The sequence below is a fragment of the Amborella trichopoda genome, chromosome 1, assembly GCF_054954075.1.
Source record: "Amborella trichopoda isolate Santa Cruz 75 chromosome 1, AtrichopodaSantaCruz75HAP2 v2.0, whole genome shotgun sequence".
NCBI classification, from domain to species: Eukaryota; Viridiplantae; Streptophyta; class Magnoliopsida; order Amborellales; family Amborellaceae; genus Amborella; species Amborella trichopoda.
The window spans coordinates 49,600,971-49,610,558 of record NC_142336.1 but is presented as its reverse complement, the minus strand read 5'-3'; positions in this window follow the sequence as shown (position 1 = coordinate 49,610,558).

The following is a 9,588-nucleotide window of genomic DNA, read 5'->3' as shown; positions in this document are numbered from 1 at the left end:
AACTCGAAATGATGCAGGAGGACCAAGACATGGGAAATTAATTTTCAAATAATATGGTACACAGTTGTGGAGTATGGAAAAGGAGAAAATTTACAAAGGTGGTCATTTCACAAACTTGCAAAATGTTAGCAAGTTGCTGAAAACCCTCAACTACAAAAATAAAATAAAATTTTAACTGGGTAAAGAATATGCAAAAATAGCTTTTTTTTTTAGCGATTTTCCCACACTGATTTCTCTTGAACCCCATGAAGTTTGGTTACTAGCTTCGAGTATGTTGTTTTCCTGGACGTGAACTTTCCCGTTATGTGCCCTTTCAAGGGCTTTCGATGCCGGATGATGATGAAAAGTTCGTAAGAATTCAGGCTACTTCTATGTTTATGCAATTTTAAAAACTCATAATTTATTCCACTCCACTCTTATGAGGATTTCTCCCAATCTGGGGCCTTTTTCCGATGAAATTTTGTGGATCTGGTTCGAGGTGCCACTGAAAAGTACATGGCATTCCCGAAAACAAAATACTAAGATCTTAAAAGGATCGGCTACACCGGTCCGGGAGGGTACGAACTTACAAACCAAGATAAGTGCCTGGTCCCTTGTACTCGCTTTCCTTGAAGTTGATGATGGTTGTTTTCGATGTGTGCACTTAAATTTTGGTTTATCCAAACTAAAATTTCTTGGAATTAGAAAAAACAAATCAAAATGAAATTACAAACCAAAATTTAGCACAAATTTGCACACGCCCACCACCAACTGTATTTGATTTTGATTTGATCCTTTTTGACTCTTCAAGAGATCTAAGTTTGGATAATACAACATTTAAGAGCATATATTCAAATCCGGCCCCACCAAATATATAAAGAGGTCCACCCTATTCATGATACAGATGATAGAGTGCCTATGTAGGGCATGGGACGAGTAGGCGGTTGATGTGCATTTTCCACTTTTCAAATGGAACTATTGGAGGAAAGGAGTTGGGTCGTGGTGGTAGCACACCATTACTACGTTGTGGTTTCCAATGCAATAGATACCCTACCAGCCGCTGGTACCTTCTAAAAAACTAGCTCCTTAACCTATCTAAAAAAAAAAAAAAACAAATGGGTGGAGGCCTCCTCCCCATTGAATTGCTCAAAAAAAAAAAATGATTCTAAGGTTATGTTTTGCTATTCATTTATGTAGCCAACATTTTGTTTCTTTTTCTTTTTCTTTTCAATATGTTAATGGTGGGAATGGAGGCTGAGATGTTATTGTTGAGGGTTTGATACCATGTAGATTTTGATGATATATATATGGTACGTGGTTCGACAATGATGCTTACGTCTACGGAGGGTAAACCAGTATCTCATTCATAGGGATTACTCTGATTTATCAGAGATTTATAAAGTTACAATTCTTATATTTTAGGAAACAAATGTTATTATAATTGTAATCCCACAAAATATGAAACTCAAAAACTTAATATTTTATAATTCCCAAGATAAGAAACTTAATATTTTGCTGCTATAACTTTCAATAGTCAGGGCAATGATTTCATGCAACGGTTGAATAATAATATGATGCAACAACCTTCAAAAACCAATGTATAGCTATTTGTTTGATCTAAAATTTGAAATATACACTCTTTTCATTCTAATGAACAATCACAACAAAGAAAAATGTGGACACACAACCTAGAAAGTATTTTTTTAGCCCAATAAACATATGCCATTCATTTTGATGAGATGCTTAGATCTAAGCCTTAGAAAGATTTTTGCATTTCCAATTTTTTTGGATGGCTTTATTATTAATTGATGAACAATGCGAAAAAAGAAAAATAATATTTTTGAGTTTATAAAGGCTAAGATCTTGAAATTCACCAAATGAATGGTTTAGATTTGGAGGGGACTCATTTTGACCATATCTAGGGTTTAAATTGAACTTTTTTTTCTGGATTGATTATTGAGATGAAGAGAGTGCGTGTACAAAATTTTGAGTCATGCAAATATCACAAACATAATTTTTTAGAAATGTCATTGCATCATACTATGATACAACCGTTGCATAAAATCACTGCCCCAACACTTATATTGTGGCATTAACCGCATAAGCACAAATACCCCACCCCCATTCCCTTTTACATAATCAACGATTATCATACTAAAGTAGCAACGTAGAAACAAGTTTCACCAAAGTATATTGCTTCCATGCATGTAGATCGCTTACGTTGAATTATGTGCAATTGTGCTAACGAACTTGTTTTGATAGCAGAAAAACAATAAGATGTTATTGTCAAAAAAAATAAATAAAAGGCCTTAAGGTGCTGTTCGGCTGCACTATATATGTTGTGGATAGCCTATTTGACCATAGTAGGATGTTTAGGTGCTGTTTAGCAGCATAGATATTGCAGTTTGAAGAAGATTTTTTTGGAGCCAGAAAGGTAAAAAACAAACAGTTTTGTGTGTTGATCCCAACATAATTGGATGTCATAATACTCATAACTGATGAGGAAAAAGTTTATATAAAGATGCAACCTTATAATGTAGAACTACGGATGCATCTAAAAAATCCATCGAAAAATTGGTTTTAATGTTGAAAAACCTTTTGATTTGATCATCTCGACATCGAGATATATGACCATCAAAAATAAAAAGATTTGAAGTCTCAAAAATAGTACATTTTACAACATATTATCTACACCGTCTATTTTCAAGATTTTCATATGTTTATGGATCTACTTGATTTTAATCATTTTTGAAATTTAAAATTTTATAATTAGATATAAAAATAGATTTTGAGATAATCCTAAGAACATTTTACATCAAAATTATATATCATGATAAAATTTGAAGGTGGACCTTACCTCTAAGGCTAAGGATGCATCCGTATGCCAACTGCACCCAACTGATAATGTTCATGGTCCAATGAACAATCATATTAAATAGTGTCGAAAGGGCATTTTCTCTCTATATAAATAGAACTTGAATGTCTCATTCAAAGATACTATTTTTTAATATAACCTATTCTCTAACTCTCTTTCTATCTCTAAAGAAAGGTGACTCCAGTGCTTTTGAGAACTTCTTGTTCCTGTGTATTGGAATCAGCTGTATATTGTTCAATTTTTTGATTCCTTATTGTTAGGATTTAAGAAGCCACTTTGATGAGGATACAAGAAGAAAGTTGAATCTCACCAGAATCATGCACTTAGCAGGCTAAAAATGGAATCAGTAAGAGTATGAATCATAATACGAGCAAAGGAACGAAACAAAAAACACACACAAATTACAAGAACACTAATATTTACACGGATCTCTTACCCCCCAAAAGGCTGCATCTATGAATATGACAAACCATCGATAATACCCAGTTGAGCAAACCTTAAAACTATTCTTCCAACTAGTATTACCTATCGTTTTTCTTTCTCTTTGTTTCTTTTGGGAACTATTATTGGACGCATTAAATCAAGATGTGAGAACAACAAGAAACCAATTTTCTCTTCCAGAGGGGGTACTACTGAAAATCTCCATAAAAACAGCTTTTTTACAAGAAACAAGTCTCTCTCTATATGAGGCATGGATGCACCGTCTCTCACACTAGAAGCTCACTTCTTTCTCTAGTAGCTCCTTCATAAGCTCCTAATTCTCTATAAGGAACATACCTTCCTCTCTCTAAAGGAAGTCCGCCTTCCCTATAAGGTGACCAAATATGGCACCCATGTTTTTTCCTATCTTATTTTATGTATGAGGTTAGAAACCCATACTATAGTAATCCCATAGATGTTACCTTTACATCAAAATCAGTATTCACAAAATCTAATTGAAACAGTTAACCGGATATGGGCATGAAAGAGGTTTAACCGGCCTAACCGATAAATCGGCCGATTCAACTGCTCTAACCGGGCAAGCCCCAGGCAGTCAAAAAATTGTTAAAAAAAAATACAAACAAAAATCTACTAAAATATAAAAAGTATATAAAGAATGAATAAAACAAAAAAAATTCAAATAAAATTGAAAATTAATGAAAAAAATGGATTTTAACTCAATTTTATATTTTTCAAGAGTTATTTTAAAAATTTTCTAAAAAAAATGGGAAAATATAAAAGTAAGTATTAATGACCAAAACAATTTTTTAATCTTTACCATTGTGTAAAGAATATTTAAAAATGCAATACAAATCAAATTCTTTATTTTTAAGAATTTATATACATTTTTTTGAATTTTTTTTTTTGAATACCGATTGATCACCGTAACCGCCCAAAACTGGAACCGGCCAGTGGCGGGTTCCGATCTTATCGAACGGTTAGATCAAGCGCTTTTGCAAACAATGATCAACATCAAAGAGATATAACCAAAGGTAACCCTACTCATGGTAGGATTTCTATGGGTAAGGTGATTTTGCCTATCAATGTATCTAACATATACACCCCGTGAATAAATTTGCTTAGAGAACATCTATGCATACTGATTTTATCAGTAGAAAGCCCCTACCGTCATGCCTAGAAATATAAAAATCATCCCTGTACTATTCAATGTTTTCAGCTCTGTTCACCCTCTTGTTCTCAACGCATATTAGAAACTAGGTGCCCATATACCATGCTCTCGCAGGAGTACGTTGTACATTTACTCTTGCAAGAAAAACATGAAAATTCTTTTATTTAAGGTTTTGTGGAACAATTTTTATTCAAAATATAAATAATTTTAAGAAAAAATGACATGAATATTTGAAAAAGTGCATCTAACCGGGCATCGAATAGATGGTGCGTGTTCATTGTAGGAGCGGATATCACCTGAATGACATTCAGGGTACAATTTTTAATTTTTTAATATTTTAAATTTTTTAAATTTTTTTAATCTGATTTTATTATTATTATTATTATTATTGTTATTATTATTATTTTTAAAACGGATCTATAGGATAAGTAGAGATAATCTGTAGATTTTGGAGCGGAAGATATTTCCCCGAGTAAGTTTTGCTTTCAAGAGTACGCGTGATTTCCATTCCTAGGGAGGTTTATTGGCGTTATTGTATAAGTTGTATTTCTTGCTAAAATATTTCTACTTTTTGTTTAAAAATTTCCTAATTTTGTAGTACTAGAAATTGAGGTCAAAATGCAAGTACAAAATTAAAGATGTGAAATTGGAATTATACCAGATCGTCACATACTAATGAAGCTGAATAACAAGTTTTATAGGACAGCTGTGAGACCAGCTTCGTTCTGTGGAGTGAAACATTGGGCGGCAAAAAAACTATACCCATATAATGAGTATAGCAGAGATGAGGATGTTGAGATAGATGAGTTGTAACATAAGAACGGATAGAATTTGAAATGAATACATTTGAAAAAATTTAGGTGTAGCACCAATAGGCGATGAGATGAGAGATAGTTGACATATGTAGGTTGGCCATGTGTGACGCATACCCAATATAGCACCTGTTAAGATGTGTGAATTGTTTTAAGCGGAAAGCTAAAAAATGACATGATTGGAAGTAGTGAGAAAAGATATAGGATGGCCACATTGAGAGTATGATTCTTAATAGAGCAGAATAACATATCAAGATTCATGTAGCCGATCCCAATTAATTGGAAAAAAGTTTTGACGATGATGATGATGATGATGGTGCTTTCCATTTCCTAACAAACTCTTGTCAATTTGTTTGAAACTTTTCATTCCATTTTACAAAGGTACACATTAGTCATTTATTTCTTGAAAATGAAAGGGAAAAAGGCAATAGAAAAAATTCTAGGGCCCGCTTCATATTTAAACTCAAAAAAGGTAATGCAATCTCACTTTCATGAACCTCATGTTCCAGCTAGAATATCAAGTGTTTTTTTTACCATTACAAACTCACCATCAATTCTCTCTCTTGGTAAGTTATTCCCAGTTTACATCATCATCATCATCCACCCCCTTTCCGAATTATTCCCAGTGTTTACATGTCTCCATTAAATATCTCTCTCTCTCTCTCTGTCTTTCACCTTTCGCTTGTGGGGGAAAACTGTGCTCGGTTTACGTGTCGGTGCAGACCGCCCATACACTCAGCATGTGTACCTCGTGCCCTTCTCCCCTTAATTACTGCTGCTCCCCTATCTATCTATCTATCAAAGTCTTTCTAGACCGATCCCGAGTCACACGGCTAGAGGGCAACACATTAAATTGAATAATTGATCTTTATAGAAATGAAATGGGCATTAAATTTTCAATGTCGCCTTCATGTTCTTCAACATTATTGCTTTAACTGCTCATCTAGTTTAATCGCCCGGTGTTTTCGTCTTTCGTTTGTATGCTTGTCTTTCTTTTGTGGGAACTGGTTGGCATATTGATAAAAAATGAAAATGACGAATCAAAATAAAATCGGGTTTGTTAGAGAAAAGTACATTTGTGAACCATAGAGGATGAAACATAAAAATGGAGTAAGACAAATCATAAAAATTGAGCAAAAGCACGCTAGAAGGTTTGCTCTGTCAGTTTTTTGTCATTGATTTTTTTTAGAGAAAGAGGTGGGGAGATTAAATCTTAGTCATTTGGGGTGTTAATGGATCGGGTATGGCTGGACATGGACCTATACCCATACTTTTGGGTCCAAAATTTGGACTCATACTCGGATCATTGGGTCTTGGGACTGGTCGGGTCTATTGCCACCCTATGACAATGAACATTTATATATATATATATATATATATATATATATATATATATATATATATTTATTTATGTATATTTTGCTCATCATATCATATTATTTGACAATATTTATAGTGTTGCACAACATTTATGAATACCCACATTCCTTACTGTTTTACATAATAACTGGAGATTCCTAAGGAACAAATGTATTGCCAACAAAGAAACAAACGTATTGGCAACATTTACGAATACCCACATAATATACACCCATATTATTCAGGTTGGGTATGGCTGGGCCCAGACTTGGAGCCATCCTTTCGGATCCAAAATTTAGACCAATACCCAGATCCAAGGTCAGGTCCCAAGTCTAGTCGGGTCCATTGCCATCCCTAATCCAAAAGGGTGGCTATGGTAAAAAATATTGATATTTCAAATTGGGCACAAAATCAAAATAAAAAGGAAAATGATCATATGTATCTCTCAAAAGTTCTAAATATTATCGATGTACCAAAATTTCACTTAATTTACACATATTCCCATTTTCCCTATTTCTTTTGATTAATGCCCATTTTTCTCTCGTTACATACTTGATACATTTGTGATGCTATAACCGCTACAGATCTAATACATGCATGATAGTTGCGTAAATCCAACCGCCTCCCCCCCCCCCCTTTCCCCAAGAATACCTTAAGGAGGCAAGGCTCCTAGAAGTTCCAAGATCCTCGTGGTGGCTTAGGCACCATCATGGACATGGTAGGTCCACGAAGGCAACACCACGGACCTAGCAGGTCTGTGGCAGGGGCGAGGCACTTGGAAATTCCAGGACTCTAGGCGATGGATTAGGCTTTGCTAGAGGTGCCTTAGGCATAGTTGCATACCTAATAGATTCTTGACAAGATCGCAACAAACACAATAGGTCTGTGGCGGTGTGCCAGAGGTGCAAACGACAAGTTTATGGGGGCAAGCAACCACCATGGATGTATTAGATCTGTAACAATTGTAGCATCATGGATGTATCTAGTCTGTAGCAAGGGCGAAATGGGTACTAATAAAAAAACAGGATAAATGGGTATGAGTATAAACAAATTGAGATTTTGGTATATTGGTAATACTCAAAACTTTGAATGATATATCTAATAATTTCTCAAACAAAAAACTTGAAAAAAAGTAGGACTTCCCAAAAGAAGAAGGAAAATATAAAAAGAATACGGATTTCAAGTCCTAAGATTTTTTTTCCCCCTTAAAAAGTGTTTGTGAGAATGGAGGCCATGACTTTTACCTGGGCTCAGGTGGTGTATCACCATGACCCTAACCCCACCCTCAATCTTCTAGAAAAGTTACCACATGGGTGTGGGACTTGACTTTTTTAGAGATTTATACCAAATTTAATGGCGATCTTTTGTGGTCATACACACATGGGTGTGGGAGGGTCTCATAAGATCATTATTCTTTTAAAATTTTTAAGTTTTTATAGATTTACTTGATCTATACTGTTTTTGGAGCTTAAAATTTCATAATTGAGGGTGAAATAGATAATCATAAGGATTTTTGGCAATCAACTTCATCATTTAGCAAGATTTTAGAGGTGTCCCTTACTAAGAATGTTTAACAATAGTTTTCAACTCCAAAACTTAAATCCCATCTATTCTCTTATGTACTGGCAACAACTATTGACATTGACAAATTGAAATAGCCGCAAGTTGGGTAAAATAAATGGCAAACCCCTTCTTCAAAGTCGGCACAATGCTGGTCTAGGTCAAAGCAAAGCAACCAAACCCAACCCAAGTGGTTCAACCTTTACCTCGCCCTCACCAATTTAGTTGATCAGTCAGGTTTTAAATATCCAAAGTCAACACGTCGCCAAAGCCAAAATCCATTCCCTTATTCACAGAACCTTGACTGAAAAAATCAACCAGAAAAAGTACATCATGATCCCTATCATACTAGAGGAGTTAAGTCATCACCGACCAATCAATGGATGGACAGTGATAGATAGATAGATGGCCCCAACACAAAAACAGGAAATGACCAATTTATCTCTATCGCTGTGCATCCATTGATTGAATGGTGTGACACTTGGGGTTAGAGCTTTTTAATAATCATCCAACGATATTGTACGTCACTCTTAAATGAAAATGTTTATTTAAGGTTGCAACTTTAAACGGTAGAATTAAGGTGCAGCGCCAGTCAATAGTATATGCTACTAGTCTATTGAGTTAAGGGCCACCATCCATGTGCCGTTGATCTTCACCTCCTCTTCATTGAAAATGGACGGTAGATGATCTCTAGATAAACTGCATATGTACATTACAAGTCTTTGTATACTTCTCCAAACTTTGAAGTGAATGCCCATATTCCCAGAAAAGTATATATATACCATTTATTTTTATTTTTAACACAATGAGGTCACAATCACTATTGCCTTTTAGATTTCAAATTGAATGGTTGTGAATATGTCATTGACTAGATTTTTTTTCGAACTTTATGACACACCACAAGCCATCCAATTCGATATATAATGGTTGAGTGTAATTGTGAGTCCCTTATAAGAAAGATAAATGGTTTACAAAAAGACCATTTACTTTTTGTACAAAGAAGTCACAATTAATCATATATCTAAAACACGGCCTACTGTCATTGCTCTCTCAAAATACCCAATCTACCATCATGGATATGGTGTGAGACAAAATTGCTTTATGTTGGAAATAAGCCGATCGACCCAATTTTAAAAAAACTAGGCTTGAGCCACTAGCTCGAGGGCTACGCTAGTGTAGGCCTCCACAAGACGAGGACAAGGATGGGAAGGGTCTCAGCTAGGTTTACAACATGGCTGGGGCAAGTTTTGCATGGGCTAGCTTTTTTCTATTCTTTTTATTTTTTTTCGTTTGTTTACTTTTATCATAGTAATCAGGCCCACGTCTGGTAGTGAACTCCAGCAATTTTGAGTGGGCTCCACCATTCTTTACGGCCCTGTGAGACACCCTATAAA